The sequence below is a fragment of the Lemur catta genome, chromosome 26 (assembly GCF_020740605.2).
Source record: "Lemur catta isolate mLemCat1 chromosome 26, mLemCat1.pri, whole genome shotgun sequence".
Lineage (NCBI taxonomy): Eukaryota > Metazoa > Chordata > Mammalia > Primates > Lemuridae > Lemur > Lemur catta.
In genome coordinates this window covers 159,181-186,211 of record NC_059153.1, presented here as the reverse complement: position 1 = coordinate 186,211, position 27,031 = coordinate 159,181, and the positions used below count along the sequence as shown (strand labels likewise).

The 27,031-nt window shown below is 40.0% G+C and overlaps 1 long non-coding RNA gene across 1 annotated transcript; it reads right to left on the bottom strand.

Moving 5' to 3' along the window:
* Positions 1-2,384: 2,384 nt before the first annotated feature.
* Positions 2,385-25,322, bottom strand: LOC123627680. The gene is made up of 4 exons (XR_006731421.1): positions 25,289-25,322; positions 14,083-14,339; positions 11,814-11,922; positions 2,385-2,417 (listed from the first exon to the last, which is right to left on the bottom strand). It is a non-coding gene; the product is annotated as an uncharacterized LOC123627680 (long non-coding RNA).
* Positions 25,323-27,031: the final 1,709 nt, after the last annotated feature.

Here is a 27,031-nt window from a genome sequence, read left to right as displayed (position 1 = left end):
CTAGCAATAGAAAAATTACAGAACGGCTGTGTACAATAATATATACGTGTCATCAGGGAATTACTTCAATTAACACAATATGGGGAAGGTTCTTGGAGGTGACGATGCTTTGGCAAAATCTTGCTTTAGCAGAAAAACGAAATGTAGCAAAATCAAAGGCTGGCTTTTGGTAGGAAGACGGCCTTGGCTTTCCGGCTGGTCAAGTAGGTGTGATGGACGGAGCACGGCTGATCTCGTGACCTGCAGTGGCACACGTGTGTGTGTGTGTGTGTGTGTGTGTGTAGAGCCAGGCAGGCACCTCCTCAGTGATCTTGAAGTGAATTCCAGTTACCTCCTCTTCCATTTAGGGCTTCATTTCCACCATGACACCTTTTGTCATTTTCAGTATACAGATTGTTTTCCTTTGTGAAAGGAGGCAAGTTAGAAATTAATGAGTCTTGGCCGGGCGCGGTGGCTCCTGCCTGTCATCCCAGCACTCTGGGAGGCCGAGGTGGGAGGATCTCTCGAGGTCAGGAGTTCGAGACCAGCCTGAGCAAGAGCAAGACCCTGTCTCTACTGAAAATAGAAAGAAATTATATGGACAACTAAAATATATACAAAAAAATTAGCCAGGCATGGTGGCGCATGCCTGTAGTCCCAGCTACTTGGGAGGCTGAGGCAGGAGGATCACTTGAGCCCAGGAGTCTGAGGCTGCTGTGAGTGAGGCTGATGCCACGGCACTCACTCTAGCCCGGGTGACAGAGTGAGACTCTGCCTCAAAAAAAAAAAAAAAAAGAAAGAAAAAAAGAAATTAATGAGTCTTGCCCATATCTGTTACTAGTTTACTTTATATGACCTTCCCCATTCAATGGTCCTAGCATTTTGGGGTCTACTTTTTTAATTCTAAAAGCGTATTTTAAAATACAGCAACGTTTTTTAGGCTTCGCTCTTTTTCCCGACCATCAGTTCATGCTGAGGTTCTTCCCTCAGCCTTTACCTTATTTTAATCTGGAGTGAGTTGATGATTAACGCCCCCACCAGCTGTTACCCACTCTGAGTACACACAAGAGCACAGAAACGCGCACCAAGCCTGGGTCGTAACCCTGCGGGGTGTTTACTTACCTTCCTTCCCAGCCCGCACAGTTGTTTGTTCTTTTGGATCAGTTGCTTTATGCTGGTTTTGACTTCTTTCCCCTTGGGCTAATTGTTCTTAAACTTTAGCGTATATTAAAATCATCGGAAAGTTATTGTTAAAAGTGCAGATTCTTCCCAAATGTCCTAATTCCAACTATTTGAAGGACTACATGAAAGGAGAAATCTTACCTAGTTATTAACCCATCTGTAGGGTGTTTATTAATAGTATCACCACTTGTTAGCAGCAGGTATCCTCAAACCCTTTGCTGGCAACATTGTGGCACATGCTTTCTTCCCGAGTTCCTGAGTCCACACCCCGTGAACACAGAGTGGCAGGGTTCCACTTGTAGACAGACCCAGAGATCCATGAAGAGCTTTTAATGGAAAACCCTGGGATTCTTTCCAACTGTAAACCATGTATGGAACCTTATCCCACAAACACTGTTACTGTTTACACACGCTGTTTACGAAAACTCATGCTTTGCAGCCGGGGCAACTTTGGGTGGCAAACATTAAAACAGCAAATCAATTTCCTCTATTAGACTTAGGTTTAAATCTTCTGAAGGAGTTAAGATTCCTTGATGAGTCAGGATTCTCCCTAGAAACATAACTAACAGGAGATGATGCAGAGATAGATGATAAAGAGATTTATTAAAAGGAATTGGGCCAGGCGAGGTGGCTCACGCCTGTCATCCCAGCACTCTGGGAGGCCAAAGCAGGAGGATCGCTCGAGGTCAGGACTTCGAGACCAGCCTGAGCAAGAGCGAGACCCCATCTCTACTAAAAAATAGAAAGAAATGATCTGGACAGCTAAAAAAATATATATAAAAAATTAGCCGGGCATGGTGGCGCATGCCTGTAGTCCCAGCTACTCAGGAGGCTGAGGCAGGAGGATCGCTTGAGCCCAGGAGTGTGAGGTTGCTGTGAGCGAGGCTGACGCCACGGCACTCTAGCCCGGGCAACAGAGTGAGGCTCTGTCTCCAAAACAAAAATAATAATAATAATTGCTTCTATTTGGCTTCCCGATAATTTTCAATAATATAGTTTTATGATTACATATTGGACGAGAAGCTAGCTTACCTACTTGTCTTTCACTTTCATTAGCTACTCCTTTTCTTTTCTCTCTCCTTCTTTCCTTCTTTTTTTTTTTGGGGGGGGGGTGTGGTTTTCCTTCTGTCTTTTTTTTTCTTCTTTCTTCTATTACTTTCTTTCTTCTGTTTCTACCATCTCTGATTTTAGGACTTTCTTCTTCTCTGTTCCCTTCTTCTTTCTTCCTTCTTTCTCACACCTTCTCTCTCTGCCTTCTTCATTAAGTTTATAAAAAAAAGAGAAAAAATGATTTACTTCTGGCAAATTATTTACTATTATCTTTGTGAAGATAAGATTTTTATCACCTAAATACGAAGGTTGATACTTCTGTTAGTAATCACACAAGAGTTTGCAATTACCCACACGTTTTCTGCAGGTTATACATTAGGTTGGTTGTACCATTGGATGCGATTAGACTCTGACACGTTCCAGCAGGGCTGGAATTGAGGTGGAAATAGCTTCTTCTCACCCTTGTGAATTGCATGAAGACTTCCATTCCTTGAGTGATCTGCTAGGTCAAAATCCCTCATCAAATTTGTCAATGTGAGTAGGTCTTTACTACAGTTATCAGCTTAAATCTCAGCCTTCTTATCACCATTTAACATTTTTCTGGAATGATTTCAATGGATTTTGACAGTATTCCAATATCAGGGAACATATTCTGCCAGTCTAAAACGTATTCAGTAGTTACAATCACAAAACATCTAAATTTATCCAATTTCATTTCTTGGATGCTTTCCTCCCCCCACCCTACATGCCAAACTAAGCCATGTTTTCCCGCGTGGTGGCAAAAACAGGCCCCAGAAACACTGAGATTGATTTACGGCTTCCCACGTTTTTTTATTATTCTTATGACTCTGCGTCCTCCAATATTCAAGGTATTTCACTGGAAATTATGCGTTAGTTGTGGTAGAAAAGATATTTAAAATATCAGGGCTAATGTATAATAACCATTTCCAATCACCCAGTCTGACCGATGAAGAAATGTAGTGAAGAGAAGAGCTTTATCCCAAATCATACTCTTACAGAGTGGTCAGACTGGTGGCAGACATTCCTCTAGGCTCTAGAATACTCAACACTAGGACACAGTGTGCTGCAGTCCCGATGCTGATTTAAGTATTTGGGGCATTAATATTGACCACGTGTTAGACAATATTCATGCTGGTAGATTACATACCAGCTCAAAAAGGCATCTCCTTGTAAGTCCACAGTGTTGGTACTACAAAATTTCTTTGACTGCTACACATTGTGTGCAATGATCGTACATACTGCAATCCTTAGCTACACAGCATCTTGGGGAATGTCCTGATATTAGGCTGAAACATATGCAGTCACTCAACTATTTTTTGACCAAGAAATTGTTAAGTCAATATTGTTTCATCTAATACTTTGGTGAAATAGTAAATGGTGTTTGGGACTTAAAATAATGTCGAATTCTGTGGCCTTTTATTTCCGAAGCGTTACAGTGGAGGTGGGGTAGGAGTTGGTCAAGGCAAACACGAATTGAACCAATTGGAATAGGAAAAATAATCCAAAGAGAAACATTTTCTTATTTTATTTATTTATTTATTTTTGAGACAGAGTCTCGCTCTGTCGCCCGGGCTAGAGTGCCGTGGTGTCAGCCTCGCTCACAGCAACCTCAAACTCCTGGGCTCGAGCCATCCTCCTGCCTCAGCTGCCGAGTAGCTGGGACTACAGGCATGCGCCACCATGCCCGGCTAATTTTTTCTCTATATATTTTTAGCTGTCCATATAATTTCTTTCTATTTCTAGTAGAGACGGGGGTCTCGCTCTTGCTCAGGCTGGTCTCGAACTCCTGACCTCGAGCAATCCTCCTGCCTCGGCCTCCCAGAGTGCTAGGATTCCAGGTGTGAGCCACCGCGCCCGGCCCAAGAGAAACATTTTCTTTGTAAATCCTTCAAAAGAGAATTGCAACCAAAGGCGAATAGACAGTAATTAAAGCAGGAACGTAGTAAGTGCTTGAAAATGCTGCTTTAATAGCGTCCGATCGATGCAGGACCCCACGAGCAGACTGGCTTGTTCACTCCTCCATCACGTATCAGCAGCTTGACTGACTCCCAGTTCTTGTTGATGTCGCATGTGGGAAGTGGTTCCACGATCTTCAGTTTCCAGGGCTAGAAAATATCTAATAAACTTAGCAACCAGCGTGCCAAGTACATGCACCGCAGCCAGCTGGTAAAGTCTTGTTGCGTAGTAAAGTGGAATTCTGCTCTCAGTTTTGAAGGAGGCTTTGGAATCCTGTCATATGTAATGTCACTTAGAGTTTGGGAGCCATGAATCTGAAACTTCTCATCTTACCCATGCTTTTCTGTCTGCTGCTACAAACAGGAAACACGAGTCAATCAGAGGTAGCTCTTAATGCTACTTACTATAAAAACCATAGAATTTTCCATGAGATTCGACTATTTCAAGTTTGTCATTTTTGTGGAATCACCTCTGTCATTTAGGAAATAAGTATTACACAGAGGATGTGAGAGGTTTTGGGGATGCAGAACCAAATGTGGAGGATGATTTCAGAGCTGTCCCAATATCCACAATGCTATATTTTTTAGTATGGGTACATAAATGTTCAAAGTTATCTTTTGTGGATATACAGTTTACATGTCTGGTAGCTTCATCAAATACCCATCCATCCTGCCTAGCAGGTATTTTCTCCAAAGGATGGAAGTATTTGGGCCTCATCCTTTTCCAAGAAGCAACTTAGTAGCTTCTCTTAATTTACATCTTAAAATATGCAGCAGAATTGATAGGACAAAAATGGTAAAATTGGCTTCTAGGAAATTCAGTTTTTCACATATGTTAACTTTGACTTGCTTGTTTTTCTGACTTCTATGAAATGTTAAAAAGAAAACTTGAAGGGTCGAGCCTGGTTAGTACTTGATGGGAGAAAAATAAAAACTTGAAGAAGTATTTTTTAAAAAAACAGATTTTGCAGTTAATAGTAGACATTTGCCAATGGGAATTTTGTTTTTCTCCCTCAGTCTTAAAGCCTTTTGGTAAGGTTTATTTGTTTATTTTTTTCAGAGGTTACTTTAAATCAGTGGAAATAGGTGTGGAAGATATGCACTATTTGGAGTTTACAAGCAGTAACCTTCTCTCTACTTTTTTTTTAAATTTAATTAATTAATTAATTAATTAATTTATTTATTTTTGAGGCAGAGTCTCACTCTCTTGCCCGGGCTAGAGTGAGTGCCATGGCGTCAGCCTTGCTCACAGCAAACTCAAACTCCTGGGCTCAAGCAATCCTCCTGCCTCAGCCTCCCGAGTAGCTGGGACTACAGGCGCAGCCACCATACCCGGCTCATTTTTCTATATATATTTTTAGTTGTCCAGATAATTTCTTTCTATTTTTAGTAGAGACGGGGTCTTGCTCTTGCCCAGGCTGGTCTCGAACTCCTGACCTCGAGCGATCCTCCCACCTTGGCCTCCCGAAGTGCTAGGATTACAGGCGTGAGCCACCGCGCCCGGCCTCTACTTTTTATATGTTGCTTTTACGTTTTATAAAGCAGATCTGACAGGCAGCCTTACAGAAATAAATGAGCCTCAGCCCAAAGCAGTCTTGCTCCCATTCCGTGGTCTTGGACGTATTCATCCTCGAGATGTCATAGTCTCCTCGCAAGAAATTACAAGCTGTGGTTTTCACCTCTGTGCACTAGTGGAATCCTTACATCTCCAGGCCTTTCCTCACCCCCGTCGTGATGTGGTTTGTACTTCTTTTCTCTACCAGCATTTATTTCTCAAGGAACAAACCAGGCGACTGCCCGGTCTACCTAGTTCTGAAATCTCAGGATTCTGAGATCACATTTCCCATGACTAGCACAAGACCAGAATTGCTTGCTGAAACCATGACTGTGACACACGGGGTGTAGAGAAAGCACAAATGTAGGGGCGGTCACCATGGCTCACGCCTGTAATCCCAGAACTTTGGGAGGCTGAGGTGGGATGATCGCTCGATGCCGGGAGTTCGAGACCAGCCTGGCGACCGTAAGACTCCCATCTCTACAAAAAATAAACAAATTAGCTGGGCGTGGTGCAGAGCATCTGTAGTCCCAGTCGCTCAGGAGGTTAAGGCCCGAGGATTGCTTGAGCCCAGGAATTTGAGGTTGTAGGGATGGTGCCATTGCACTCCAGCCTGGGCGACAGAGCAAGACACGGCCTCAAAAAAAAAAAAAAAAAAAAATATATATATATATAAAAATTAAAAAAGAGAAAGCACTAAGATTTTCACTGACCACTAAGGAGAGAATGAAGCCCACGGTATTTATAGCAAGAAATAGGTAGTGGTAACATTAACATAGAATGTGATAGAATCTATTTAGTTATATGTGCCTCTGAAAATTTCTATCCTTGTATAATTTTTTTTCGAGTTTTTAAGGGTTATTCTAGATTTCGCAGGTATCACAACTTGGAGCATTTTTCAACAGAAACCTTGTAATCATGAGCTAGATATCTTTTTGCAATTATCCTAGATTTTTTTTCCAATCTTCCCCTGTTGCTATGCGCTGCAATTGTTGGTTTGCTTTTTGTCTCTTTTTTTTTTTGTCAATATGGTGACAGAATTGCTGTGCAATTTTGTGGAGCTTTATGATTCTAGCTACATATTTTGGAAAAGAAATATCTTCACTATGGGTGGTAGCATTTGTAGCCACTTTTTTATGTTTATCTTTCATTTTAATTTTTTTTTTTTTTTTTTTGCCATTCTTTAGAGAAAAGCATCTTTTTTAAACATGTATTTCATTGTCAGGGAGTTTAGGCATGGTATTTTCAGGGATGCTAGGATGAGTATTTTCAGGGTAATTTTCACCTTGCAGCATCGGTATAAGTTTCACATCTAAAGCAATTTATAAATTCTAAATTAACTCATTGATATGCCCACACCGTGTCCCAGAAGGAAGGTCAGTCTTGCTATCTAGATATTATGATCCAGATTTCACCTGTAAGTAATTAAAACACAAGGCTCGTGTTGTTTGGTATTTCAAAAACATCTATACAGTGGATTGTAAAAGAACTCTGATAGGTAAGATTGCTCATACTCTTGGACTGGCATTATCCAAAGTGTGTACCCCTAAACACTTATCCTGAATAATGTTCTTTGAGGGTGAAAAGCCGGTGGAGGCCAACAGAGGAGGTTTTCGGGGAATGGACAAGGCTGAGAAATACTGTCACACAATGCAAAACGGACGACTGCTCAGTCTTGAAAATGCTAAACTGTTTTGTGGTGACCTCCAAGGGCTTACGACATGACACGTAGTCCCAAATAGAGTCACAGTAGGACCTCCTTTTATTGAACAGAACATTTTGTCATACTAATATGCAGAGACCTATTTTGGGGAAAACAATTTCAGATAATTTTCTTACTTAGGACAGACGTCACCTCTTGCCTAGAAGGTTTTTTTCATAGTATTTTTTTTTTTTTTTTAACTTGAAAGGGTACTTTTTCTAAACCAACTAGCGCTGTCTGTAGACAGAACTGTGAAGATCCTACTTTATTCCTGGGTTTACCTTGTTTCAGTTTCCCCTCCTTCTTCCTTGCCTCTTCCTGCCTCTGGGGAGCTGAGCCTGTGACGTCACCCTGCACTGGGGACTGACTTTGTCACCGTCCCTGGACTCTGTATCCACTGAGACTCATCAGTCTTTGATTCAGAATACAGTTCTGTGCGAATGGTTCCAAAGACTCTGAAGAAGTTTATGGAGACTCACAAAGATGTCTATTTTCTTTTCTTTTCTCTGTTGCCCAGGCTAGAGTGCCATGGCGTCAGCCTCGCTCACAGCAACCTCAAACTCCTGGGTTCAAGCGATCCTCCTGCCTCAGCCTCCCGAGTAGCTGGGACTACAGGCATGCGCCACCATGCCCGGCTAATTTTTTTTTCCTCTCTCTCTCTATTTTTTTAGTTGGCCAGATAATTTCTTTCTATTTTTAGTAGAGACGGGGTCTCACTCTTGCTCAGGCTGGTCTCGAACTCCTGACCTCGAGTGATCCTCCTGCCTCAGCCTCCCAGAGTGCTAGGATTACAGGCGTGAGCCACCGTGCCCAGCCTCATTGTGCTTTTAATTTACATTTCCCTAATGACTGGAACATTTTTTATCATGCTTATTAGTCATTTGTACAGCTTTGAGGAAATGTCATTTTTAATTGGTCATTTTTTCTTCTTATGGTTGAGGTATAAGCGTATATCTATATCTTCTGGATATAAGCTCTTTATCATATATATAGTTTGAAAATTCTTCTCTCAATCTATAGCTTATCTTTCGATTTCCTTATTAATGTTTTTCGAAGTTCAAAAGTTTTAAATTTTGATGAAGTCCAATTTATCTTTTTTTTTTTTTTTTTAAAATGAAGACATGCTTTTGGTGTTATATCTAAGAACACTTTATCCAATCCAAAGTCATAAAGGTTCTCCTCTTTGCTTTCTTTTAGAAGTTATATATTTTTAGCTCTTACATTTAGTTCTTTGATTCATTTTTGAGTTAATTTTGGTGTATGGTGTGATGTGATGAATGGACTAAGTTCATTTTTTCCTTTGCGATAAATAACCAATTGTTCCAGCCCCATTTTTTGAACAGACTATTCTTTTCCATGAATTATATTAGCATCTTTTTCAAAATTAATTGACAATAAATGGAAGGCCTCATTTATAGAATATCAATTCTATTCCATTGACTTATGTACTTACCCTTGCAATAAGATCACATTGATTATTACGGCTTCATAGTACATTTTGAAATCAGGTAGTGTTATGGTGTTCCAATTTGTCTTTTTTTCAAGATTATTTTGACTATTCTAGGTTTTTTATATTTCTATACATACATTTTATGATTAGCTTGCCAATTTCTAACAAATGCCTAATGGACTTTTGAGAGGAATTACAATGAATCCATAGATTAATTTAGGGGCAACTGACCCCTAAGCAATATTGAATCTTTTCATACATGAATATAAACTCTCTCCATTCAGTTAAATCTTCTTTAACTTTCCAAGCAATATTTTGTATTTGTCAGTGTTCAAGTCTAGTACTATTTTGTTAAATTTATTCCTAAATTTTTTTTTTTTTTGCTATTCCTTTGTAAATATAATTGTTTGCTTAGTTTTATTTTTGGATTGTTTATTGCTAGTTTTCTTTTATTCTTCTTGAAGCTATCTTGTTTGTCCTCTCAAACAATCAAATTTTTTCTTTCATTGTTTTTTCTATTATTTTCTTGTTTTCTGCTCTATACTTTATCATATTTTTCTTCTACTTATTTAGGTTGAACTCTTTTTCTAATTTAAGGCATAAGATTAGGTATAGTTTTGATAGTATTTTGTGATATAGGCATTTAGATGTAGACATTGTCTTCTAAAACGACTTAAATTACATTCCACAATTTTTTGTGTGTTTTAGTTTTGTTTCCATCCAGTGTGAAATACATTCTATTTTCTCCTGTGATTTCTTTTTTTACTTAGGGTTATTTAGAAGCGCATTATTTAAATTACAGGCATTTGAGGATTCTTCAGATTTTTAATTTTGCGTAGTCAGAGAACAGACTCCATGTGATTTCAATCCTTTTTAATTTACTGAGGACTGTTCCGTGGCCTTCTGTGGCCTTCCGTGGCCTACCATGTGGACTTCCCTAAGACGCTCCACGTGCATTTGAGAAGCTTATGTTTTCTGGAGTCTTAGTCGGGGGTGTTTCTATACATGTCAATTCTAATATATCCCTGCTATTTTTCTGTCCAGTTGATCAGTGACTGAGAATGGGGTACTGCAATCCTCTTATACATCATTTCACTGTTTATTCTCTCTTCAATTTCTTAAGCTTTGGTTTCAGGGATAATTGTATGTGTGGGGGCACATTCAGTGCTGTGGCCATTTTCAAGATGCCCTAATTTAACTTGTCTGCTGTGCACATGTGTGCAGTCCCAGAGTCGACCGGAAATGTTAGAATGTCTTTTGTCTCCTTCACAACCTCAGCTGCAGATGTGTTTGACGACCTCAGGCTAGTGGACCGAAGCAGTTGGCTCTCACCTGTTTGCTTGTCTTTAAGGAGCTACTCCCACCAGTAATGCTGATGGGCGTGGGTACCACCCAAAACTCCACACAGCAAGGTTGCTGATGCTCATGTATTTTCAGTCTGGACATAGACACCACACTGAGCTAGAGGGGAACGGGAGGAGCCCCGGGCCAGAATGCCACAAACTCCCACTGCTTTTTTCCAAGTTCAGCAGTTTTTCAAGCATAAAATTTCCTCAGGTGTTCTATGCTTTTGATGGATTCGCAGAACAATGAAATGGTAACTTTTGTCAATTTTGTGTCAATGTATAGCTGCTTTTTTTTTTCTGCAAATATGAACCTATAATCTCTATATTAACAACATCGACGATACCAATCTAGTATTTCTCAAACAGTGGAATGATAAAAGTGATAAGGTTCTTTCAGTAGTTTTTTTTTTTATTCTTATTTCAGCATATTGTGCAGGTACAAAAGTTTAGGTTACGTATATTGCCCTTGCCCCTACAGCTGCTTTTTATGGAGAGCATTTACCAATCCTCTCAGTCATAGCAAGAATCATACGTGACTTTAAATCTGTCAATATGTTGCCACAAAATGAGCAAAAACAAGAAATAATCTAAAAAATCTTTTCATGGAAGCAAATGAGCAGTTGTGAAGAAATGCGGAATTATTTTTATAGAGTAGTACATTTTGGTTGTTTTTCCAACATGTTAAACACGAACATGAATTTTAAAATTTAGATCCTGACTTCATAAAAATAACGTGAATATAAACTTTGCTAAAAATTCATGAAAGAATGGAAAGGGACGTATCGTTGTATGCAAGGAATATTACAAAAAAGATGGGAAAATTGAGGGTAAAAGCTAAAGATTAAAAGATTGAATCCAGGTAACTTATGTGCAAGAAAATGTTGAAGATAGTGTGTACTCATAAAAAGAGAAATTTTTGCATTAGAACACAAGGGTATTATAAAGATCATTGAAGGATTACAGAAAATGGGAATTAAAGGGCAAAGAAAGATGAAATGTAGAAATTATACTCAATAAGCCACTAGTAATAATGTGTATGCATGTTTTGAAAAGCAACAGCAGAATCTTTATGAGATACAATGTTGTTAAGAGCACACACAGCCGGCCGGGCGCGGTGGCTCACGCCTGTCATCCTAGCTCTCTGGGAGGCCAAGGCGGGAGGATCGCTTGAGGTCGGGAGTTCGAGACCAGCCTGAGCAAGAGTGAGACCCCGTCTCTACTAAAAATAGAAAGAAATGATATGGACAGCTAAAAATATATATAGAAAAAATTAGCCGGGCATGGTGGCGCATGCCTGTTGTCCCAGCCACTGGGGAGGCTGAGGCAGGAGGATCGCTTGAGCCCAGGAGTTTGAGGTTGCTGTGAGCGAGGCTGATGCCACGGCACTCTAGCCCGGGCGACAGAGTGAGACTGTGTCTCAAAAAAAAAAAAAAATTAAAGTATGACTTTTTTTTTTTAGTTTCTCCAGGAGAATCAATGTAAATATGCATAATAATTTAGATATTATTTTATTTTGATAGTATTGAAATTATTATTTTGATATTTTGTTGTAATAAAATGTTTGAACTCTTACCTGGAGGTCTTGGAAATGATGCCTACACAGTTCTTGTTTTGTTACCTTGAACACACGTGCAGAGAAACGAAACACTATGGCTTGGAGCGTGTCAGCCGCCATCGTGATTCTGTAACATACACGAAGATAATTAGGAAACTTAAGTGTTACATTATTAATACCTTTTTCACCAATATAAAAAATATTTGCATAGCATACTTTATATTCTTTGAATCATGCTAACTATCCCCTAAGACATTGAGGGTGACTGATTGACAGCTTTATAAAGGATTATTGAGAAATGTGAAAAAAAAAAAAACATTTAAGCCTATAATTACATCAGGACTAATTTGTAGGTCGTACCAACTGATGAATAATTTTCTACTGTAGCATAGATATTATCTAAATAGCTTTAAAATTCTATATTAACTAAATAAATATCAGCAAAGGTGAAAAGTGGGTTTTGCTAAAGTATACACATGGTCATTAGTACCCTTATTAGCTCCTGTAAATGGCCACGACCTATTATGAAATTCTCTCTCTCCAGTCTGAACTAAAAGACTGTTCACTGGATATGGAATTCTGGGAGAACTGCTAAGTGATAATGGAGCCCAATTTACATCGCTGGAGCTCCAGAGCTTTCTTAGCTTAAATGGAGTGAAATGCATTCATTTTCCACCACACGAGCCAGCCGCTAATGGCCTCGTCCAGCACTTTGGACAGTCGTTTGTGGGAGCACTTTTGCTTGGCAGTGCAGAGGCTGCAGGGTGCAACGGCAGCTGCCGAAGCTCGGTCATCCTTCTGCTGTGCTGAGGATGCTCACTTATCATTATGCAAACTCCCCACTCCGCCACTCTGGTCCCTTTTCTGATCTCAGAGAACCAGAGAGACCAACAACAGCCTTTAGAGCAAGGAGATTTGGAGGAAAAGGCGTCAGAAAATGGGCCCTGAGAGCACATTGTCAAGCGGCTCCTTGAGTATCAATTGTTCTCAGTGGCTACGGAAAAACACGACTATATTCCATGATACTAAGAAGGGAAGGAAGACATGAGAGAGGCAAGAGAGAAGCAAAGAAAGAAAGAACATGCTTTCATCATAATGGAAATGCACTTTCCTATCTGGCATTTCATATATCGGTAACCTGTATGAGTAGTTTATACTTGAAATGTCTCAGCACGAGGTGGTGAGCAAGATTGCAAATGAAGGCCGGGCGCGGTGGCTCACGCCTGTCATCCCAGCACTCTGGGAGGCCGAGGCGGGAGGATCCCTCAAGGTCAGGAGTTCGAGACCAGCCTGAGCAAGAGCGAGACCCCGTCTCTACTAAAAATAGAAAGAAATTATCTGGCCAACTAAAACATATATAGAAAAATTAGCCGGGCATGGTGGCGCATGCCTGTAGTCCCAGCTACTCGGGAGGCTGAGGCAGGAGGATTGCTTAAGCCCAGGAGTTTGAGGTTGCTGTGAGCTAGACTGATGCCACGGCACTCACTCTAGCCCGGGCAACAAAGTGACACTCTGTCTCAAAAAAAAAAAAAAAAAGAATTTCATCACTGAGAAATTAATGTTTATCTTGTTTTAAGTCAATGTACTTTGACACCTTCTTACTGTGGCATAGCCAACATCCTAATATAACTTTTGATGAAGAGACTCTGGAAGACATACAAGAACTCCCTAGTTTTATCACTATGAAGAATGTGATTTCTCAAAAAGTTGCTAGGGTGTTTGAATGTGGTCATTCTTGTGTTTCTCTATAGTAGACAACTGAAGGTTAACAGTATTTTGGAATCAGGAAGAGCAATAGTTTGTTCTAGGCTAAATTTATGATAACTTAGGTATATGCCAAATATAGTTGTTATTTAGTACAACTGAATAGAAGTTACATGCTGACAACAATGCTTTTTACGCTTGTCCAAAAATGTTTGCTACCTATTAATTACCTAAGGCAATACTGTTTAAAATTTTGTTAGTTTGAAGAAATATTCAGGTGTTGCTCCACCCCCTTCTCTCCTAGATTCCTCTCAACAACCTGGTGGGAATTTTTACCACATATTTATACATTTTGAAAACAAGAACTTTTGACGGCACAGGAATTGCAGACTCGACTAAGTGCATTCTAAAGGCCTTTTCAGGATATACGAGCTTCCTAATGCAAAGCAAGTTTTAGCTACTTTTGTTGCACATCAGATGTGAAAATGTAGTTGGGGTGGAATAATTGCAGTGTGGTTTTTACCGTGAACTGCAGTGTATGTGGGAGGGCGTCGTTAATGCGTTTGAGTAACGACTAACTTACTTTGCTTCTCTTTGGACTTTCTGATTTCTTATAACGGTGTGGTCTACGATTCTTTGCACCCTCTCTTCCTCTTTCCGTGTATCATCCCAGTGAAATCTGTGAAATTATCCACTGTTGAATGAGAAATATTTAGCGGCAGCAGAAGTCACTCTTCTCTTTATGATGATCTTCACTGAAAACGTCTCCTTTTCCAGTTTTCAGTTATTTGGATTGTAACTTTCCTTGGAGGCTGTTCACTTGCCTGATGATGTTAGTTCCTTTTGGGAAATTAAAACAATCAGTAAACATTATCCAGCAAAAGAAGCTCTATATTGTTTTTTGTTTTTTTTTTCCCCAACAGATTAACATTTGGGTGGCTTTTTTTTTTTTTTTTTTTTTTTATTTGAGACAGAGTCTCGCTCTGTTGCCCGGGCTAGAGTGAGTGCCGTGGCATCAGCCTGGCTCACAGCAACCTCAGACTCCTGGGCTTTAAGCGATCCTACTGCCTCAGCCTCCCGAGTAGCTGGGACTACAGGCATGAGCCACCATGCCCGGCTAATTTTTTGTATATCTATTTTTAGTTGGCCAGATAATTTCTTTCTATTTTTAGTAGAGACGGGGTCTCACTCTTGCTCAGGCTGGTCTCGAACTCCTGACCTCGAGCAATCCACCCGCCTCGGCCTCCCAGAGCTAGGATTACAGGCGTGAGCCACCGCGCCCGGCCTGGGTGGCTTTTATAAACACAATTCAAGTTTCTTGATACTAAAATTCCTCTAAGATCTACATTTACTTTCATTTTAGATCTTCCACTGGCACAGGTGATGCTGTACAACTCAGGAAGGTGAGGCAGGATTTCTGAAGTGTGACAGGGACAGGTGTGGTCCAGGAACAGCTCCCACCAGGGGCAGCATCTGTGGCCAATACCGTGAGCCTTTAGCACCAGGCAGAGAATTCCTGATTATTCCTGATTATATCTATTATTTCAAAAACAGATCTCCTCCTCATCTCTTTAGGTTAGTCAGATTTGAATTCCTGTGTGTTCTAACACTGATGATATTAATTGTAATCGATAGCCCTGGGTCTGGTCCAGACAACTAGGAATCAATTCAGAAGTCCCCGCCCAAAGAGGAGAAAAGGATTTGCTAGAAAATATTTTCCTTCATTCAAGAAAAAAAAAAAAAAAAGACATGGAAGACTCATACAGTCTTGCCACAGCTATTCCTGCCCAGACACGGGTGTGTCTTGGACAAGGCAGCTCGTGGTCTCGTAAAAGGCTTCCGAATGGAAGGGCTGGGAATCACAGCACACACAACCCAGCCGGCTAATCCCCCTGACTCGAGACATCCTCACCTTGATTCATGATGATTCTGCCGCAGAGCCCCCCAAATTGCTGAGGGTGTGCGGCGAACTCGGAGAGCTTTCAGAAAGCTGCCTCATGGACAAACCTTAGATTTTTAATAAAAACATTTTTTTATGCTCAAGATTCGACCTATTTTTTTTCCCCCAGCCTGATATTAAAATCTGTGCCTGAGAGTTTCAGGTGCACTTTGCATCGTGCATTACACACTTTGGTTTTCATAAGCATCCATAGTTAGAGAAATGAAATAATCTTCAGGATGATGTATTTGAGAAGAGTTATTATAGTCCCATTCCATCCCTTTCCCCTGTCTTTTTTTACTTTTTCTTTTCTACCCTTCCCCCACCATTGCTATTTTCTCACTTTAAATTCTCTGTTCTCCTTAGAGAAATAGACTAATTGCCCTCTAATTTTACAATAAAACTCCCTGCTTTTACTGGGCCTGGTTTTCTGCATGCCTATAAATGCAAACAGCTTTTAGGGCCAGTGCACCAAAGTCTGACTGAATGTTACAGCATGTAATTCTTACACCCCATGCCCGGTCCCCGAATCTGTAGGGTATATGCTATTTGAGACAGTTTTACCAATTCAGTTTTGCTATTGTTACATGTATTTATGTATTCAATGCCTGAGAAACCTTGCATCTAACTCAAAGCAGTAGTATGGACCACTAAAGCCAAAGCAAAATTTACAAGTTAGAAGAGGGTACTTCAACAATCTAGTTAAATGAAATGAAAACATGGACTGAAGAAAGGAGAGTCTGATGATGAGAAAACAATGGATTTTTTATTCATTAAATTGGTATAAATTAATATTTTTGGTTTCTAAAAATAGGAACATTTTAGAAACTTTCTTCTGTCTCAGCTATTATTTAGCAGGTATGAAAATTATCTCTACCTTTCAGAGGATGTATTTTATTAGTTGGAATGACTATTACGTAGGTAATGACAACGCAAATTTCAGCCTAGATAGCATCTTTCAGCCCAGGATCTAAAAGTTGTGGCTGCTTATTTTTTTTCCCTCCCTCCCTTAGCTCTGCACTTTGAATGACATCCATGTGGATTTGAAAGCATTATTTTTGCCTTTACAAAACCCTGGAATCCTCTCTTGCAATCACAGAACGCATGCACTCTCTAAATAATTCCCTGTTTTCTGAAGGAGATATTGCTTCAGGCTGTAGAATCTTCACATTGAGCAAAGCACAAAGAGAAATGGACCCTACTTCTAGGCCATTCTATTCAATCATTCATTTTCAAGAAGGGCAGACAAGACAGGCAAGGGACGCGTGAACGCATAAGCAAGAAGGGTACGTTTGCTCTGTTTTCTATTTAGGGGAACACAAACAGGATTACCATCCTAACACATACCTTTGTATGTGGCATAGCGTTTAAGCACCCTGATAGCAAAAGACTAAGAAAAATTGTGAAGCTTTTGTTTTGTCAGTGTATCACAATTTACCTGGCCTGCAGAAATACAAAAATATATAATCCACCAGGAAAAAAAATCATTTTTTAACATTCAGTAAAATTTGTGTGATAAGATTTGTGGTTTTTTTTTTTTTTTTTTTTTACAATTTCAAGTATCATTTGTACAATAAAAGACAACAAATCTTTTTATAATATTTAAAAGAAATATTGGTATAAAAGAGTATGCCGCCAGAAATGGTGGCACAAGACTGGAGTCCCAGCTACTCAGGAGTCTGAAGCAGGAGGATCTCTTGAGCTCAGGAGCTGGAGGCCAGCCTGGGCAACACAGTGAGACCCCTTCACTATCTGCAGAAAGGCCTCGTGAGCAGTCAGCAGGGCACTGGTTAGCGCAAGCGTTTGAGGAAACAACCTCAGGCCATGCAAAGAGCCACTGGAGGGTGTCAGAGGTGACAGTACCCAGCTGGCACCCAGGAAGGACAATAGTGCCTGTTGCCATCGGTCACATCGGAAATTCTCAAAACATATGGAACAAGACACGGAGGGTCTTGTCTCAGAAGTGGAGAATAATTAAGCAAAGTCTGAGCCCTGCTCCTCGGGCCCACCTAGCAAAGCATAAAAGCAAGACCCCCCCGAAAAGGATCAAATCGTTTCGAAGTAATTTGACTGCATCCTAGAACAATGGTAAAGAATATTTATAAAAAATAAAGCATATCCAACACCCTAAAAAGTTACAAATGACAGTGTCTGTTATTCAATCAAAGACCACCAGGCATACAAAGGAGCAGAGAAGTATGAGCCATGATAAGGAGAAAAAAAAAAAAAAACCCAATCAATTGAAACTGTCCTGGAACACAGATATGAAAAGTACCACACAAAGACAGAAACACTTGTTCTAACTCTATCCCATATGTTCAAAAATTGAAGTAGAGACATTGACATTGAAGATGTAACAAAAAAAAACAAATAGAAATTTTAGAGCTGTCTACAATGTCTGAGATGAGCAGTACACTGGATGCCAGATTTTGAAGACTTAAATTAGATTTTCTGCTCTAATATTCATAAGGCATAAAAACTTTTTAGATGTCAGTTTACCTCTCTGTAAAAGAAGACTAATAAAACATAGTTAAAGATATTGTTGCAAAGATTAAAATGATACAATGCTAAAATAAGATGTTAAGGTAAAACACTTAGCATGGTTTCTGGCACAATATAAGCACAACAATTCTGAATTTATTATGTTGTTCCTCTGCTTAGATTCATTTCTTGCTTCCTAATGCTTGAGGAATAAAATCCAAACTTTCTGGTTTGATCTTCAAGACCTGTACAATCTGCCGTCAGTCTTTTGTCCAGGCTGTTTTCTATGTTAGTTTATGTAAATATATTCGAGTCAAACTAAAATTTATCATTCTCTTCATATATACCATAATTCTCCGCTTTGCTGTTTGTTATGGGCTGACTTGTGCCTTCTTGTGAAATTCTTATGTTGCCACGCCAAACCCTCGTACCTCACAATGCAATGATGTTGGCAGGGAAGTCTTTATAAATGTAATTTAGTTAAAACAAGGTCATGTGGGTGGGCCCTAATCCAACAATAGGTGCTCTAAGAAGAGTAAATTTGAACACAGACACATGCAGACGGAAGACTATGTGAAGACCATCTATGAGCCAAGGAAAGGGGCCTGGAAAAATCTTTCCCTCATGGCCCTCATAAAAAACTAACAATTCTGCTAACACCTTAATTGCAGAATTCCAGCCTCCAGAACTGCGAGAAAATAAAATTTTATTGTTTAAGCCACCCAGTCTGTAGTGACTATACTGCCTATTCTCACTTGCGTGCCCTGGTGCACGAACCCAAACTATGAACTTTTATTCAGAGTTTAAACAGCTTATCAATTCCTCTGTCAAACCCTACTTATTTCTCATACCAAAATGTAATCACTTTGTTCTCGGGAATCCTATTGTGTATTATACATTCTTACGGCACTTATCTTTTCTACATTGTGACTTAATTTTTCTTAGTTATATACCCTGTTGTTCTTATTGAACTGACATCTCCTAGAGGGTAGAATCTATTTCCGGTTTGTTCTAATGTAGTTCACAGACTCTAGCTGTTCTAAGAACATGGAAGTGTTTCCATGAAGATATTCTTGATGAGTTTAAGCACAATCCATATGTCAAAACACAACTCATATGGGCATATGTACTATGTGTATTAGTATAATTTTTATTTGTGTCTCCTTTACTATGGAACTTATAGGAAACTCCATGACCACAAGGGACTTTGATGAAAATATTGGTTCCTCTTTAGAAAAAGTCCATCCTCTTAGGCAGTAATGGTTTGTTTTTCTACCTGAATTATGGCTAAAAAAATACATTTTTCTAACAAATTCAGAAGGAAAAAGAATTAGCAATTTTGTGATTATTGGTCCTAAATTGTGCTTCTATTATTAGGGCTAACAACTTTAGGAATATCTGCTCTCAGTAGGCGACTGCCGGCTTGCTGGCGGGGGACGTTCCGGTATCTTCTCTGATGTCCAATACGGAAGATGTCGCCTCCTCTCTTCTCCCAAAACAGCTGCATTTTGTTTTACCAGCTCAAACATCACCGTCCTCGCCCCCAACTCACCCAGGGCCATGCCTTGCCCTTAGGTGTCTTTACCTCTGGAGCTAACACATTTGTGTTTCTTCTCACAGCAACCGAGAGAGAAAGGGAACAGTAACATTCTGTAATTCCTGTACATGATCAAAAGCCGTGAGGAGAGGAAGACAGAGCTTCAAGATTCACCTTGAGCCACTCGTTCTGTGGAGACTGTTTCCTTGACACAGGGACAATTCTCCTCTTCGTGGACAGGGGTCCAATGTAACAAACGGTAACATTTTACAACAGGTGATTTTTTCACGTGTTTTCACTGCCTCTTATTAATTCAGTTAAATCCAACAGTGGCAGGAGAAAATAGCTGATTAATTTTTGCATGTGTGTCCCCATCAGGTAGCACGGTGGCTGGCATGCAGTAGGCTCTTCCCACGCAGGAGTGCACCAGCAACTCGGGCTGAAAGACTCCACTACAGAACACGGCCTGTTATGCTACGTACAACTTATTTTCTTCTCTCCTCCTCCTCCTTTTTCCCATTCTTTTTTTTTTTTTTTTTTTTTGAGACAGAGTCTCACTCTGTCACCTGGGCTAGAGTGAGTGCCGTGGCATCAGCCTAGCGCACAGCAACCTCAAACTCCTGGGCTCAAGTGATCCTCCTGCCTCAGCCTCCTGAGTAGCTGGGACTACAGGTATGCGCCACCATGCCCGGCTAATTTTTTATATATATATTTTTAGTTGTCCAGATAATTTCTTTCTATTTTTAGTAGAGACGGGGTCTCGCTCTTGCTCAGGCTGGTCTCAAACTCCTGACCTTGAGCGATCCTCCCGCCTCGGCCTCCCAGAGTGCTGGGATTACAGGCGTGAGCCACCGTGCCCGGCCTTCCCATTCATTTTTATTATTGTCATTATTTATGTGTTTATTTATTCCGGTCGGCTGCTGCAGGAGAAGCTTGTATCTGGTGGTGATGGCCACAGCAGAGACTACTGCTGCTGCTTCTTGTTAGCATTATTATTACGAAAATTAGATTTTGCTGCTGCTGCTATTATTTTGTCCTTGTTGTTGTTACGATTCTCTATCAGGACATCCACATGCAAGTTTACGTCTGCATTTTTCAACCATAAGTAACACCACTGCCCTCAGTGTAGAATATTAGAAAGGCAAAGGAGTGTCTTTATGATATCCCTGGTCTTTGCACTCTCAGAGAATCAGAATAACCTCACTGGAGTTCCCTGCCCTTAACCGGGATCACTTGGGCTCCAGGTAAAGGGATTTCCTGTGGTCTCCCCCAAACCTCAGCCGTCTCCCGAGGTGGCTTCTCACTTTCTAATTTACAGGCTGTGGTTTCATTGACGTCTGGTATAAAGTCCCTGAGAGGTTTCCAATTCTAGGATCACCCTTCACTGGGTAAGTAAATGTGCTGCATTTCAGGATGTTTTATGGTTATTTGAAAATACAAATGAGTGAGTTTCCCATAAGGAAGCCACTGTGGTCGGGCTTCTGAGGAGACAGACGCTGCTGTCACCGGGAGCCACCGGCCACCAGACCTGGGAACTTCGGCTTTGCATCGGGCCCATCTGCAGGGTTGGGTGACGTCTCTGAGACTGGACGTGACACATTATTGTGCTCAGGGAGATGCAAATTTCAAACAGAGGAGACAGTTCAAAGAAGATGTAGAGGCCACTAGGTAAGTTTCAGACAGAATGCAGAACACGGGGTAAAGATTCCGGGAAGATCTGAACAGCCAGACACCAGGGGACCTTCGCAGAGACAGGGACCGGGGGCCCGGCCGGCACAGAACACGGGACAGTTCTGGAGGCCACTTTACCTGACGATCGCAGGGAAAGGGCCCAAGCCCAGTGACTGGGGTCACGGCGTCAGGTTCAGAGTGGGGCCAACCACACAGTCTCCCTGCTGATGGTGAAGTGGCCATTGTCACCATGTGTCCTTGATTTCTCTTTGATCCCTTTATTTGAGTCACCATTTCTCAAAATGAAAACCTGACGCATAGGTTGACCTTACAAGATGCCACCTGCCAGAGTGCAGCGAGTGCATGAGGGCCACCAGGGAGGGCCAGCTGTGACTCAGGCTCACCCACGCCCTTTTGTTTTTTTTTAGACAGAGTCTTGCTCTGTCGCCCAGGCTAGCGTGAGTGCCGTGGCATCAGCCTAGCTCACAGCAACCTCAAACTCCTGGGCTCAAGCGATCCTCCTGCCTCAGCCTCCCGAGTAGCTGGGACTACAGGCATGCGCCACCATGCCCGGCTAATTTTTTCTATATATATTTTTAGCTGTCCAGATCATTTCTTTCTATTTTTAGTAGAGACGGGGTCTCGCTCTTGCTCAGGCTGGTCTCGAACTCCTGACCTCGAGCCATCCTCCCGCCTCGGCCTCCCAGAGTGCTAGGATGACAGGTGTGAGCCAACGCGCCCGGCCCTCATGATCTATTAATATGTGTATTTACCTGCTATTTTTATAGAAAGTTTTCTCAGCTGAGAAATTAACGTGGTAAAGCCTCAACCTGTATTAATATTTGCTGAAAATTGTCTCAAAGCAAAGAGCATAACCATTTAAAAAAAACAACCACTAAAGAAATACATATGGAGACTTAATTGGATGTGTACTGCTGTGGTCCGGAAAGTGCTCATGCGTTTTCTAAATATTTATCAGCGATTCTTCCAATGCTTACAAAATATTGGTGAAATGTGGTCACTGAAAAGAGAACATTCTTTGTACTTTTTGGGGTGTCAGGGAGTCAATTAGTTGTTGTGACAGCTGCTTTTGGAAAATGACAATAGGTAAGCAGGAACTGTTTTCCTGAGCTTATTAGTCTTAATTTGGACGTCTTCTGAATTCAAGTGTCTGCTTCTGACTGCCCTCCTGCACACGGCGACCGAAACCACACAGGAGTCTTTCCCTTAATTAATTAGGGTATAATTAAACAGCAGGCCCCCACGCAGAGGCTAGAGTCGGTTCCATCTGTTCTGCGGGGTCTCAGGAAGGCAACCAGAGAGTTCCCGCACGGATTTTACCTGAAGCGCTATTTCTTAATTCCCAGCTATCTCTTTTATAAATTAATCCTACGATTTCACTTGCTAATTTAGCACTTCCGAATTGGGCCCCTCCAGTGTTTACCCTGACCACATGCAAAAATGCATTATGAAGAAGAGGAGAGAAAGCGTTTTTGTAAAATTCAGATCAGCAAACACAATTAGAAGAATAGATCTTGCACTTACGGATGGAAAATAGTGGGGAGACATTATTCCATGAAAGCAATCAGTTGTAACTGGAAGAGAGAGGGAATTTAAAGGAGCTGAAAATACTGACAATATTCCAGAAAGTAGAGAGTGGACCGACCTTTAGAGGAGGCTTACATTAGATCTTATTTCTGATCTCTAGGAGTCCCAGAGCTTTTGAAACTAGGAATGTAATTTTTGCTGAAAGAATACTGCTGAAAAAGCGTAAGCATGGTAATACTTTGTACTCAGGTATTAGGGTACCTACATCACTCGTTACTCTCCATTATAACTTCTGTGAATCACTCTTATTTCTATCCTTATGCACCTAAAGTTGCAAATAAAATATCATTTGTTCAATTTAAAGTATAATATAAATGACTGACTTTGAAGCCTTGATATAGTTCAGAGTTTAACAAATACAGGACATAACATTGTACGTTATAGACACAGGTCCCTACAAGTCATTAGCACTCTTCATTTGAGATGGAAATAAAATAGAAAACTTCATCAGGAAATTTAAAAGTAGTATAATATAGGATGGAAAATTCAGAGTAGAAAAATTACTTGAATTATTCTTAACCATATCTTACCCGTTATGTAGGACAGAATGACATTCTAACTTTTCCTGAAGTCAAGCATCCTACACAGATGCAGAAAATGCATGATAGCAAATGATATAATAAATCATACGTATATGGTACCATGTTATCATAATGTCTATATGGTACTGAATGGTGCAGTTGCACTACTCAAGTTTTACAGAAAATAATATGGTCTCACATAGTATCTATATCTATATCTGTATCTATCTCTATCTATATATATATCAGTCTTTTATGTAAGACCATAATCTACATAGGATGGCAGAATTATGGATATTCACCTGCTAGAATGCATTTGAATGTACTTTAGAACCAAGCAATGTTAAAAAACAAACACCTGGGCCTACTTGTCAATTATTGATATTACTTGGTATATAATTTAAATACAATGGTAGAATATATTGATCATTTTAATACCATTCATCCCTATCCCTATTTCTGCTTTTTGGTGGCCAATGTTTTTAATTCTTTTAGAGTTTCACCCTGGCATTCCAATACCTTTTTAAAACAAGGTATTTTTACTGCTTTTATTAATTTACCGTAATAAGATCCTATCAATTGACTCCCTGTTAAAGTACAGAAGGATTTTGTTCTTTTGCGACATCGAGCTTCCCCTCACTTTCCCTCTATACTGTCACTGAATGACAATGTTTAATTAACTCAATAGACAAACTTTATATTGTTATGACTGTGTAAATGCTGTTCACCATTAAAACAAATAGTATTTTACATTACGTTTCATCTGAAAACACACTCCCCGTAGCTTCTAATTGCTTGTGTTTCATCTGCTTATTTGTTTATGTTCTGATTGCTATTTTCTTCCCATCTACAGTGGGAGATTTTTCAAACTCCTGTTGGAAATATTTCATATTTTCAAACGCCTCAAATGCTTTGTCAGTTCCACAGATGTTACCACCTGCAGAAACTGTGTCCTGACATGTGTCAGATTTTTAAATGAGAACCTTATTCTTTCGGGAGGATCATTTTCATTTGCCCCACTAAATATATCTGTTTCTGGACTCTTCTTACTCCTGGTTCAATCTGGAGTCTATGCCGCCCCAAAGCCATCAACCTCGGACTTCTTTTCACCACTTTCATGGCCTGGGTATCTATTTCCTCGGTTCTTAAATTTAACCTGTTCCCTTGTCTTAGTGGAATGCATTTTGAAGTCTTTATATTTAATTTTTTTTTTTTTTTTTGAGACAGAGTCTGGCTCTGTTGCCTGGGCTAGAGTGCCGTGGCATCAGCCTAGCTCACAGCAGCCTCAAACTCCTGGGCTCAAGCGATCCTCCTGCCTCAGCCTCCCGAGTAGCTGGGAATACAGGCATGCGCCACCATGTCCGGCTAATTTTCCTATATATATTTTTAACTGTCCATATAATTTCTTTCTATTTTTAGTAGAGACGGGGTCTTGCTCTTGCTCAGGCTGGTCTCGAACTCCTGACCTCGAGTGATCCTGCTGCCTGGGCCTCCCAGAGTGCTAAGATTACAGGCCTGAGCCACTGCACCCGGCCTTAATTTCTTTATTTACAGATTAAAAACCTTAGAATCATCTTGGTTTTTGTCCTCTTTTTTCCTTTACCTAAGTTGAAATGAATTCTTCCTCTTCAGTCTTAGCCTCAACTCATTCTCTCTCCATTTGTCCTAGTGGAGGCATTCTCTCTTTTAAGTTGTAATGTTCTAAGAGTTTCCTCCCAGATTTTTGTACCTGTATTTTCTCCTATGTATTATATCATACCACAGTGTTGTGACTCCATTGCTTAAAACTCCCAGCTGGATTTCTATGGCGTAAGTCTAGACGTCTAAAGATGATACTAATGATTCAATCTGATTTGGCCCCAGTCTTAGTCTATAATCAATCACAGTTTTCTCTAATTCCCTAACTCACTTCACTGTTTTGCGTCAACCTGTCTCTCTGTCTGGTACGCCTTCAACCCTAATTTCATTTTCTCAAAAGCTTGTGCATGTTGGAGACTTAATGCAAATAATGCATCCTTCATGGTTTGCTTACCTGATCTCCACATGCCAGTAGTTCTTCCACCCCAATATTCCACCAACAAAAATGTCAATATCCTTGGCAGGTATTTGTAATGCAAATCCTATGTCTTACGTTACTTTGTATGCTACAGAGGACAAGGATTATGTCCTCACTGTGTCCCTCAAAAAGCCTAGGAAAGCACCTGGAAGAAAGAGGACCTTCATTTAATTCATTTACATTTTTATTCCACTCATGGTGATTCACAGAGATGTTCACGTGAGTATCTCCAGATTCCCAAAGTTCTCAGCATTAAATCAATTAACCTGATCATTTGGTGATGTTGCTTCTGTTGTATCCCGTAACAGTGCTGGTAGTTGCTCAATGGAATTGGCTGTGCCAAACGGTTCAGTTGTTCTCATTCTCCACGGGCAACCCGGACAGATGGTTCACTGGAATGCACCCAGAAACGCTGGTTCTACCGATTAGGTATTATCAAAACAACTGAATCTTACAGACGCTGACAAAACTCTTCCATTTTTACCGTGCTGCTTTGCTCATAGTGGCAATTATATGTAAATAATGCAAATAACCATTTCTTAGGGAAATATACTTAGGGATCAATGACAATATTTTAGACCTTGAATCTTGAGAGTCCAGTTATTACAATTTCTTTTTAAATTGTGCTTCCTGGCTTTGATTTATAACTTTTACCTTGAAATGAGGTAAGGCTTCATCGTGTAGGAGGGGACACTATATCTTGAACTGCTTTAATTTAGTCTTGATTTGAAAAAAATACTAAATTCAAACCCGCAATAAAGCACAATTATATTATACCAAAGTTAAAATAACCCAGTCAATCAGCAAATAAAAGTGCCCAAGTACCAGAGGCAGGTAATACAAGAATCTGAAATGAATTTTATTCTCAGAGGTGACAGAGCACTGATTTTTGTAGCATGCTTGAAGGAGGCCCTGAGGTTAAAGCAAATCGGATGGAATTTCCTGTTTTGCTGCATAAAATTTCCATGATGAAAATGGAAAATTGGAGAAGAGAGGGAAAAAATAAAAATAATTAAATAAAACCCACCTTGCATAGCTTCAAATTCCAGATATAGTTTTAAGTGAAACTTTATTAAGTTTAGATATATGTTTCAAAGCAGGTTTTATTTTTAGTATGGTTCACAGGCTCATAGAGAAAGAAAGAATGGAAGCCAACAATCTGATTCGAAAAGACTAAAATCACCATTTATTTGTAAAGTGCAGGGTATTTGAGATCAAGACCATTTACCAAAAGAATACCCAAAATCTGAAATGTGGCTAGATGCCAACTCAATTTATCATGTAAAAACAATAGCACTGATGTTTCTGGGACTCTATTTAGAAGCAATTATAAGTACAAGTTATACTGTGTAGACAGGTATATAGATTTTTTTGTATTTTGACTCAGACCTTCTGTAATTCATTTGACTTGTGAGGACAGGCCCTTCTTTAGATCATTAGGTGCGAAAGTTTCCTTAAACTGAACTTTGAATGAGATTGCCTATCTTTCTATTTCAGCAACATAAAAGTAAGTCTACATATTAATAATTTATAGGAAAATATGTGTGTATATAGGCACTATTCCTGCTTAGGAATGTAATAGCTCAAATCTCTACTGTATTATTTTTAAGATCATTTGAGAAACATTTTAAAATAATGTAATGATATAGAGTAACTACTCAGTGGCAATTGTATGTGAGTTTTAATATATTAAAATTAAACAAAGAGGATCAGGTGTGG